Source organism: Chiloscyllium plagiosum, chromosome 50, assembly GCF_004010195.1.
Source record: "Chiloscyllium plagiosum isolate BGI_BamShark_2017 chromosome 50, ASM401019v2, whole genome shotgun sequence".
Classification (NCBI taxonomy): Eukaryota; Metazoa; Chordata; class Chondrichthyes; order Orectolobiformes; family Hemiscylliidae; genus Chiloscyllium; species Chiloscyllium plagiosum.
The window spans coordinates 1,086,255-1,097,628 of NC_057759.1; the positions used below are offsets into that span (position 1 = coordinate 1,086,255).

The following is an 11,374-nucleotide window of genomic DNA, read 5'->3' on the forward strand; positions in this document are numbered from 1 at the left end:
CCATTCACCCGCTCTCAGTGCGGGAAGGGGTATGCGAATTCTTCCAACCTGCAGACACACCAGCGGGTCCACACCGGAGAGAGGCAATTCACGTGCTTGGGGTGTGGGAAAGGGTTCACTTAATCATCTGCACTGCTGATCCACCAGCGGGTCCACACAGAGGAGAGGCCGTTCACCTGCTCAGTGTGTGGGAAGGGATTCAGTCATGTGGGCCATCTGCAGACACACCAGCGGATCCACACGGGAGTGAAGCCGTTCATGTGCCCAGTATGTGGGAGTAGGTTCGCTGAGTCATCTAAACTCCTGATCCACCAGCGGGTCCACACAAGGGAGAAGCCTTCCATCTGCTCAGTGTGCAGGAAGAGATTCAGTCAGATGGGGCATCTGCAAAGGCACCAGCAGGTTCAGACGGGAGAAAAGCCGTTGACGTGCCCCGTGTGCGGGAGGGGGTTCACTGAGTCATCTACAGTGCTGACCCACCAGCGGGTCCACATGCGAGAGAAGCCCTTCACCTGCTCAGAGTGTGGAAAGGGATTCAGTCGGGTGGGTGACCTGTAGATGCACCAGCGGGTCTACACCAGGGAGTGGCTATTCACTTGTCCCGAATGCAGGAAGGCATTCAGTCATGTCAGTAACTTGCGGACACACCAATGGGTCCACATGGGAGAGAAGCCATTCACCTGCCCGAGTGCGGGAAGGGATTAATTGATGCCTCCGGCCTGCGGATGAACGAGCAGGTCCACAGTGGGGACAGCCCGCTCACCATCTCAAACGCTTTGACCTTGAGCCGTTTTTAAAAAAAACAGCTACATTTTGTACACCTTTTTGTTGGGGAGATCTGAAGCAGTGACAAAGCTGGGTTGCAATAAAGGTTACTTGAACTTTTCGTCGTACTCGGACCTTGAAATCTATGCAATCTTGCAGGCTTTTGTTTCAAAGCTGCTCATTTCTTTCAGCCTCCAGCACTAAGTTTCTGCTGTCATGTATCAGAAGAAGCAATGAATGAGTAGTTAGTATCATCAGAAATTGTAATTTTTTTCAGGAGTGCAGGTATTCCATTGCTTCATTGGCATTGTAAAGTTTACTGGCAGCACCAGGGGAGGTGTGAGCTGTGTTCACTGAAAATTATGTGGAAGAGCCCGTGTTGGACTGGCGTGGACAAAGTTAAAAATCACACAACACCAGGTTATATTCCAACAGGGTTTATTTGGAAGCACTCTCTCTCGGATCACTGCTCCTTTATCGGGTAGCTATGGAGCAAGATCACAAGAAACAGAATTTATAGCACAGGATTAGTGTCATGCAACTGATACCATATAATGAACAAACTTAGAATGCTGCTAAGTCTTTCATCTTTTAGAATGGGTTGAAGGTTTTGGTTCATTTAATATGTTAATCCCAGAGCTTCCTTAAAGTAATATTCTTGACATACCTCGTTTTTTAAAATCTGAAGTTAACATCTCAGCTCAGAAAATGCATTCAAGTTGAGGTTAGAGTCTGTCTATATCCAATCTTGAGTGACACTGATTCTAATTTCCAAAGTAGGAATTTTTAAAATATTACATGGATTGACTGCCTGCAGATTTTGCTCAAAAAGTGCACAGTAGAATGTATCTGCAAATGTGAGTTCGCAAATGAAAATTCACCCAAAAGACTTGTATGTATTTGTGCGTCCATCAGAGACAGTCTGTGCGTGCACATGTGTGTGTGCACGTGACTGTGTGTTTGTGTGTGTGCGCATGCTTGATAAAATGTGTGATGGAGTATAAGCCTTTGCGAGGGTGGGTATGCATGGGGAGAGTACGTCTGTGTATCTGGGAGAGAGCAAGTGTATGAGAAAGAGCGTCTGCATGAGTGTGTGGAAATGTGCTTGTGTGTGAGTGTACAGTACAGTGGATGTAAACGCAAGGTCCCAGTTGAGGCTATCCTCACGGATACTGAACTTGGCTATCAATCTCTGCTCGGCCACTAGAAACAATTAAGCAGTTACACAACACACATTGGAGAAGGTTGGGTGGGACTTGTCTTTCAATTTGCTGGGAGGATCTGGATGCTGTGTTCTAGGGCAAACACATGTCAGAGAGATGGAGCTGGAAGCCAGGCTCCAGACATGTTGGGAGGAAATGGGTAAAGTTAACCGGACACTTTATTCCGGGAAATGGTCTTCCCCTCCAGATAGCCTTCTAATTGGGTCAGTGGACAGGGTCAGAGCGCGTATCAGACAGGTAAAGGAGATCTGAGAGAGGGCTGCAGGCCGGAGGAGCGAACTGGCTGGGCAGTGGGTGGTGACAGTAACGACAACACTGGGGAATGGGAGATGGTGGTGAGGGAACTGGCAGCAGGAGGCCAGATGACATCTCTGTCTGTCTGGCAGGAGAATTCAGGAACAGATGTGATCAGGGCTAGAGAGATGGGAAAGGGGGGTTGCAGCGGGTATGATTCAACAATGTCGGGAGGAGAGATCCTCTATTGCAGGCTCACGAGAAGTTAGAAGCTACAAAGACAAAGCCGAACCTCAAAGCTCTGGGTGGCATGGCTCAGCAGTTAGTACCACTGCCTCATGACCCCAGGGACCTGGGTTCGACTCCATCCTCAGGGGACTGTCTGTGGACTATGGCACGTTCTCCACCTTGTGTCTGTGTGAGTTACGTCCACGTGCTCAGGTTTCCTCCCACATTTCAAAAATTTGCAGTTCAGGGTGGATTCGCCATGCTAATGTGGTCAGACATGTGCAGGTTAGGGTGTATTAGCAATGGGGAAATGCAGGGCTGTAGGGTAAGTGGGTTGGTCTAGGTTTGGTGCTGTTCAGAAGCTCGTTTGCTGTGGAGGAATGGGTTCCAGTTCGTAGGACACTTGACATCAGTCCTAGCGAAGATGGGATTTGTGCTGTCTCTCCCTCCACCCTCTGTCCCCCTGTCCATTCTCTCCACTCCCACCTCCCCCCCCACCCATTCTCTCTCTCTCCCACACTCATACACCCCCATTCTGTCTCACTCCAAACCCTCTGCTGCCGTTCTCTCTTTCCCTCTCCCCCATTCTCTTACGCACCACTGTCCCCCCAGTCTTTCGCTTTCCCCCACCCTGTTGCCTTCAGTCTCTCTTCAGCCACACCCTCTATTCCTCTGTCCATTTTCTCTGTCTCTCTTCACCCCCTAACTATTCTCTTTCCTTTCCTACCCCTATCCTTTCTCATGCCTCAAGCCCTCTTTGATCGCTGAATCGAGCTCTTAAAGAACACAGAGAATTGATGGTGATGACTCTATCTGGGAGATGGGAGTGCATGAGAAATGGCTGGCCTTTAAAATTGAGAATAGCTAAAATGATATCTTTAGAAACATCATAAATGTTTGAAAGCATATTCAATATTTTTAAAAAAGCTTCAGAATTCTTTGACAAAATTGCTTGAAATATGCGCAGTTAGGTCACAGCTGAGGACAGGCTGTAAGGGGTGGATAGTCTATTCCAAGTCTTGTGCAATTGGTCCCGACTATGTAGAAATCGAGCCATAGAGTTGTGAGGCATGCAAACAAACCTTTTGATCCACACCGACAAGATATCCTAAATTAATATAGTGACCTATTTGCCAGCATTTGGTCCATATCCCACTCACCCCTTCCCATTCATATACCCATCCAGATGCCTTTTAAATGTTATCATTGTAGCAGCCTCTACCAGTTTCTCTGGCAGCTCATTCAATTCACACACCACCCTTTGCATGAAAAGGTTACCCCTCCGGTCCCTTTTAAATCTTCACCCTCTCACCCTAAAGCTATGCCCCTCTAGATTCGGACAGCATTCTACGCTGGGGAAAACACATCCAAAATTTGAGCTCCCGGACGAAATGGAAACAGAATGAAATAAAATATCGAGCCACAGTAGAAAAAGAAAATTGTGACTGCAATCCTTTTTCTAAACGATTGGCATTTAGACACTTTAAATTTGTCAGTAGCACCAGCATCTTCACATTGCATACTGCGCATGCTCCTCAGAGTCAGCAAGCACTGTGAATGTTCACCGGTGTCAGCAAAATAATGTGCATGCTCCTTGCTCACCACGGAAATGGCCTGCGACTTTTTTTAGTGGACCAATGAGGAGCCCTGGACAACCGGAAGGTGTGTGGTCCTCCTGCCAGTCACAACCCTCCTTTTGTCTGAATGCGGCCATTGGACCATGAGCTTTGGAAGTTGCTGCTCCTCTCTCTGAATGAAGATTGAGCTTCACCCCAGACTGCAACTTACTCTGGCCAACATCTGTGCGTACAGCAGTCTCTTTTCTCACCGTTTTCCATTTCTTTGTTTCATTCTGGGATTCAATTGTTGACTTGCAGGAACTGAAAGGAAAGGGAGTGAATCCAGGGAGGGGACAGACTCTGGAAAAGTCATCCAGGTCAGGGTCTCAATTGGCAAAAACAAGGCAAATGCAGGACCACAGTATGAAGTTTTAACCTTTGCTGCAAAAAAAAGCAGAAAAGAGGTGTAAGGTTTAAATGGTGATATATTGGGATGTGGAGAAAGTGAGGACTGCAGATGCTGGAGATCAGAATCTGAAAGTTTGGCGTTGGAAAAGCACAGTAGGTCAGGCAACATCTAAGGAGCAGGAGAAATAATGCATCGGGCTTGAACCTTTCGTCAGGAATGATGCGTGGATGTACAAAGGTGCCTCTGTGTCCTTCTACACCAGTCAATGTCGGTTATCAGATAGGTGCAGCAAGCAATGAGATTGGCAAGTGATATATTAGCAAGAGGAATGGAGTTCAGAAGTGGGGATGTCTTCCTGCAGTTAGGGGATCATTGAATATATTCAAGGCTGAGTTCATCTGACTTTTGAACAACAAAGATGTGGATGGTTCGGGGGAAAGGCAAGAAAATAGTTTTATGACCAGTATAGTACAGGAACAGAGACATACAGCCCAGAAACACTCCCTTCAGTACATCCCGTCCATGCTGACTATGTTCTAAAATTAAACTAGTCCCACTTGCTAGTATTTGGCCCATATCCCTCTGAACCTTTCTGATTCATGAACTTATGCAAATGTCCTCTAAACGTTGTCACAGTACCCATATCCACCACTTCCTCTGGAAATTCATTCCACATAGAAACTGCTTTCTTAAAAAAAAACGTGATCCTCGTTTTTTTGAAAAAGTCTTTCTCCTTTCACCTTCAACATTTGTTCCCTAATCATTAAACACCCCAGCCTAGGGAAAAGACACTTGCTGTTTTCCTCATCTATACTCCTCATGATTTTATAGTCCTCTACAAGGTCACCTCTCAACCTCCTATGCTCCAGTGAAAAAAGTCCCAACCTATCTGCCTAGATGTATGTACACTTCTATCCAAATGAGAGAGGAAAGAAAATCTGATATAAATTAGAATTGATTGGATGTACTGACGGTTTGAGGCTTGGCAGATGGGTAATTTAAATAAATGCGAGCTGTTGCAAAGAGACCGTGGAGTGCAGGTTTATAGTTTCTTGCAAGTGCAGAGGCCGGTAGAAAGGATAGTGAAGGTGTTTGGTATGCTTTCCCTTATTGGTCAGAGCATTGAGTATAGGTGTTGGGAAGTCATGTTGCAGCCGTGCAGGACATTGGTTAGGCCACTTTTGGAATACTGCATTCAGTTCTGGTCTCCCTGATATAGGAAAGATGTTCTGAAACTTTGAAAGGGATTGGAAAAGATTTACATGGCTGTCCTCAGACTTGGAGGGTTTGAGCTTTTGGGAGAGACTGAATAGGCTGGGGCTGTTTTCCCTGGAGCATCGGAGGCTGACAGGTGATCTTACAGAAGTGTATAAGGGGCAGGGAGAGGGTGAATAGGCAAGATCTTTGCCCCAGGGTATAGGAGCCAACAACAAGGGAGAGAGAAAGAAACCTACACTGCTAACTGACACAGCAGTGAATCTGCAATTACAGGACATCAGAGTGAGTGTAGGAAAAATTAACAAACAGCAAGATTCACAGCTACCTTTGGAGGAACCTGTGTGGGAGCGCGAGCAGCACAGGAACAGATAAGTGCATATTTTAACGCGTAACCTTGCTGTATGTCTGCACCAGTGTACAGAGTGGGTTCTTTCTTGATTATATGTTTTATTGAAATCTGTCTCTTGATTAAATGTAAAAAATGTAAACTGTAAGTACTAGGTTAGCCTGGAGCACTGGTTTTTATAGCAAAACAATGGTGCTATTGTCTGGTTCTGTAGATTGTGGAGGAAATATGGCTTTTCTTAGAGTAATATGCTCTTCCTGTCGGATGTGGGAGTTTTGGGAGAGTTTCAATGTTACTGTTGATTACGTCTGCAGTAAGTGTTTGGTTGTGAATCCTACCGGATCACATGGATCAGCTGGAGTGACAGTCGAGGAATGAGGAAGTTACAAGAGGAATATTACAATGAGGAATACATCCAGGAAAGTTATTTGGGTGGAACTGAGAAATAAAGAGATAATCACCTTATTGCGATTGTACTACCACTGAATAATCAATCGAAAATAGAGAAACAAATTTGTAACGAGATTTCAGTTATCGGTAAGAACAATGGGTGGTTATGGTTAGGGATTTTAACTTTCCAAACACAGAAGGTGGTGTGACTGATGGCAGTTATCAGATGGGAGAAAAACCGCAAACAGGTAGATGGGTTAGCTCCAGGAAAGGTAGGAGGGATAGGCAGGTAGTGCAGGAGTCTTCTGTGGTTACCCCCATTTCAAACAAGTATGCTGTTTGGAAAATGTAGGGGGTGATGGACTGTCAGGGGAATGTAGCACAAACAGCCACATTACTGGTACCCAGGCAGGTTCTAATGCAATGAGGGTTAAGTTGGGATCCAAGCGATCGATTGTGATAGGGACTCTCCAGTCAGAGGCAGAAACAAGTTTATGTAGTCAGCAGCAAAAAATAAGAATGGTGTGTCACCTCCCTGTGCCAGAATCAAGGATGTCTCCGAGATGGTGCAGAATGATCTCAAAGGGGAGAGGGACCAGCAGGACGTCATTGTATACATTGGAACCAACGGCAGAGGAAGGGAAAAGAATGAGATTCCGAAGGGAAAGTATAGAAAGTTAGGCAGGAAATTAAAAAGGTGGACCTTGAAGGTAGTCATATCTGGATGACTCCCAGTGCTGTGAGCTAGTGAGTATAGGAATAGGAGGATAGAGCAGATGAATGTGTGGCTGAGGAACTGGTGCATGGGAGATGGGTTGACATTTTTGGATCTTTGGAAATCTTCTGGGGTAGAAGTGACTTGTACAGGAAGGATGGATTGCACCTGAATTGAAAGGAGACCAATATTCTGGCAGGGAGATTTGCTAGAGCTGCTCAGGAGGGTTTTAACTAATAATGTGGGAAATAGTGAAGACAGAAATCAATCTGAGAGTGGTACAGTTGGGAAAGGGAACAAGTAAAACAGTCAGGGCAGGAAGGAACAAAGCAGAGAACAAGGTCGGACTGATAAATTAAACTGCATTTACTTCAACGCAAGAGGCCTAACAAGGAAGGCAGATGTCCTCAGGTCATGGTTAGAGACATGGTACTGGGATATCATGGCAATTACAGAAATGTAGCTCAGATGGTCAGGACTGGCATCTTCTCCTCCAGGATATAAATGCTATTGCAAGGATTAAAAAGGGGGCAAAAGAGGATTGGGAGTGATGTTTTTATAAGGGATGGTATTACTGCTGCACTTCGGGAGGAATACAACCAGGGAAGTTATTTGGGGGGAACTGTGAAATAACAAAAGGGATGAGCCCTTGATTGGATTGTATTATAGACCACCAAATAGTCAGCTGGAAATTGAGAAACAAATTTGTCAGCAACTTTCAGTTATTTGTAAGAATAATAGGGTGGTTGTGGTAGGGAATTGTAACTTTCTGAACATAGACTGAGACAGCCATAGTTTAAGGGTTTGAGTACTGTGGATGCTGGAGATTAGAGTAGAGAGCGTGGTGCTGGAAAAGCATAGCATTCGAGGAGCAGGAAAATCGACGAAGGGCTTTTGCCGCAAACGTTGATTTTCCTGCTTCTTGGATGCTGCCTGACCTGCCATGCTTTTCCAGCACCAAAGTCTCAGATCTAAAAGTTGAAGTTCTAAATTGGAGCAAGGCTAATTTTGACTGTATTAGGCTGGAACTTTCAAAAGCTCATTGATCACAGATGTTCGCAGTCCAAGCAATGGCAGGAAAATGTGAAGCCTTCAAAAATTAGATCATGAGAGTCCAGAGACAGTATATTTCTGTTCAGGTGAAAGTAAAGGCTGGTAGGTAAAAGGAATGATGGGTGACTAGAAAAATTGAGATTTTCGTTCAAAAAAAGGACAGAAGCATACGACAGGGACAGACAGAAGAGATTGAGTGAATCCTTCGAGTATAAAGTTAGTAGGAGTATATACTTAAGAAGGAAATCAGGAAGGCAAAAAGGGGACAGGACATAGCTTTGGTAAATAGGGTGAAGGAGTATCTGAAGGGTTTTTATAAATACATTAAGGACAAAAGGGTAACTAGGGAGAGAATAGGGCCCCTCAAAGAATAGCAAGGCAGCCTATGTATGGAACTGCTGGAGATGGGGGAGATACTAAACAAATATTTTGCATCAGTGCTTACTTTGGAGAAGGGCATGGAATTTCAAAAATATGGGGAAATAGATGGTGACATTTGAAAAATGTCCATATTAGAGAGGTGGTGGTGCTGGATGGCTTTAAACGCACAAAGGTAGATAAATCATCAGAACCTGATCAGGTGTACCTTAGAACTCTGTGGGAAGCTAGAGAAGTGATTGCTGGGCCCCTTGCTGATCTATATGGACTTCAGTGAGGGGTTTGATAAGGTTCCTCATGGGAGCAACATGTGGATCATTTCAGAGAATATCTCTAGGATACTTGCACCCAGCAACCCCATTGTCATGTGGCTGAACACTTTAACTCCCCTCCCATACTTGCAAGGATACGTAGGTCCTTGGCCTCGTCCATCACTGAACCTTAACTGAGAAAGTCTATAGCCTTCAAACTTGTCTTTAAACATTTAGACTAAACAAATATTTTGCATCAGTGCTTACTTTGGAGAAGGGCATGGAATTTCAAAAATGTGGGGAAATAGATGGTGACATTTGAAAAATGTCCATATTAGAGAGGTGGTGGTGCTGGATGGCTTTAAACGCACAAAGGTAGATAAATCATCAGGACCTGATCAGGTGTACCTTAGAACTCTGTGGGAAGCTAGAGAAGTGATTGCTGGGCCCCTTGCTGAGATATTTTCATCATTGATAGGCACAGGTCAGGTGTTGGAAGACTGGAAGTAAGCTACCATGGTGCCAATGTTTAAGAAATGTGGTAAGGAAAAGACCGGGAACTATAGATTGGTAAGCCTGATGTTGATGGGCAAGTTGGAGGGAATCCAAACGGACAGGATTTGCATGTATTTGGAAAGGCAATGATTGATTCCAGATAGTCAGCATAGCTTTATGCTTTGGAAATCATGTCTCACAAATTTGATTGAGTTTTTTGAAGAATTAACAAGGACGATTGATGAGGGAAGATTAGTGGACGTGATCTATATGGACTTCAGTGAGGGGTTTGATAAGGTTCCTCATGGGAGCAACATGTGGATCATTTCAGAGAATATCTCTGGGATACTTGCACCCAGCAACCCCATTGTCATGTGGCTGAACACTTTAACTCCCCTCCCATACTTGCAAGGATACGTAGGTCCTTGGCCTCGTCCATCACTGAACCTTAACTGAGAAAGTCTATAGCCTTCAAACTTGTCTTTAAACATTTAGACTAAAATGTAATGTTGAATTATAGAACACATTTACTGAACTAGAAAATAGACAGGCAGGAAGGCTCAGAAAAAGAGGAGATCTCAGGGAATGCAGAAGATAGCGACATCTGGACTCACCAAATGATAACAGGATGCTGTAAGGCAATTAAGAACATTTGCCTTAGCATCAGTGAATCCGTGTGAACAGGACACCAAGTGATAACATTCACAGCCGTTCTCTTGTGAAATTAATGACAGTGTTTGACTTTGACCCTGAAACAAAACTCGGTACTATCAAAAGCTTTGTAATTAATGGTCAGATGCTGCCAATTATAACGGACTCTTATTACCCCTTGCAAGCAGGGCAGAGATAGAGAGAAAAAAAATCTTTGCTGACTTGAGAGTTCAAAAGGACACTAAGGGGAGAGACCATTTTAGTGGTGAGGCTATTGGAGCCTGTAGAAAATTAACTTAGTGCTTATCTGCTATGCACTGAATTTTACTGGATTTTGGGACTTTATGATGATATTGAGTAGCCATTACCAGGTAATATTAATGAAGCTTTCACTTACTTGCTGTTCTTGCAGGCCACTCTACAGACCTTACAGACTGCCCCAACTGTCAATTCTAACTAGTCAGATCTTATGTCTTATTTGAATTTGAATCACAAACTTGAAAAGAAAGCATGTTTAATTCGAGACTAATTAATCATTTTACATACAATGGTGCAGTAACATTTCAGCGTCAGGTACAGAATGATTCTGTGCTTTAGATAAAAAGCAGGAATCTGCTCCCAGCTGAAAATTATTCTAAACCTAACATCGAACTCTGCCTATTTCCTTCTTAGTAATCCTCTGTTGTTCTTTAAAAGCTTCCCAGTCCTCCGTTTTCCCACTTATCTTTGCTATGTTATACTTTTTCTCTTTTAACTTTATATGTATCTTAACTTCCCTCATCAGCCACAGCCACCCATGCCTCCTCCTAGGATCTTTCTTCCTTTTTGGAATGAACTGATCCTGCATCTTCTGCATTATACGCAAAAATATCTGCCATTGTTCCTCCACTGTTATCCCCGCTAAGGTATTGCACCATTGAACTTTGGTCAGCTCCTCCCTCACAGCTCCATAGTTCCCTTTATTCAACAGAAATATTGTCACTTCTGATTGTACCCTCTCCCTCTCAAACTGCAGATTGAAGTTTATTGTATTATGGTCACTACTTCCCAATGGCTCCTTCACTTCGAGGTCCCTGATCAATTCTGGTTCGTTGCAAAATACCAGATCCAGAATTGTCTTCTCCCTGGTAGGCTCCAGCACCAGCTGTTCTAAGAATCCATCCCGGAGGCACTCCACAAAGTCTCTTTCTTGAGGTCCAATACTATCCTGATTCTCCCAGGCTACCTGCATGTTGAAATCCCCCATAACAACTGTAGTAACATATTTGCAACAGGCCAATTTCAGCTCCTGATTCAACTTATGTCCGACATCCAGACTACTGTTTGGGGGCCTGTAGATAACTCCCAAGAGGGTCTTTTTACCCTTAGAATTTCACAGCTGTATCCATACTGACCCTACATCCCCTGATTCTAGGTCCCCCGCGAAAGGGACTGAATATCATCCTTTACCAACATGCCC

The 11,374-nt window shown here is 44.3% G+C and overlaps 1 protein-coding gene across 2 annotated transcripts in view; it reads left to right on the forward strand.

Annotated features, from left to right (window-relative positions):
• The window catches only part of LOC122544537, a 53,493-nt gene that overhangs the window by 40,219 nt on the left and 1,900 nt on the right, over positions 1-11,374 (forward strand). The gene's annotated exons all lie outside the window — the stretch shown is intronic.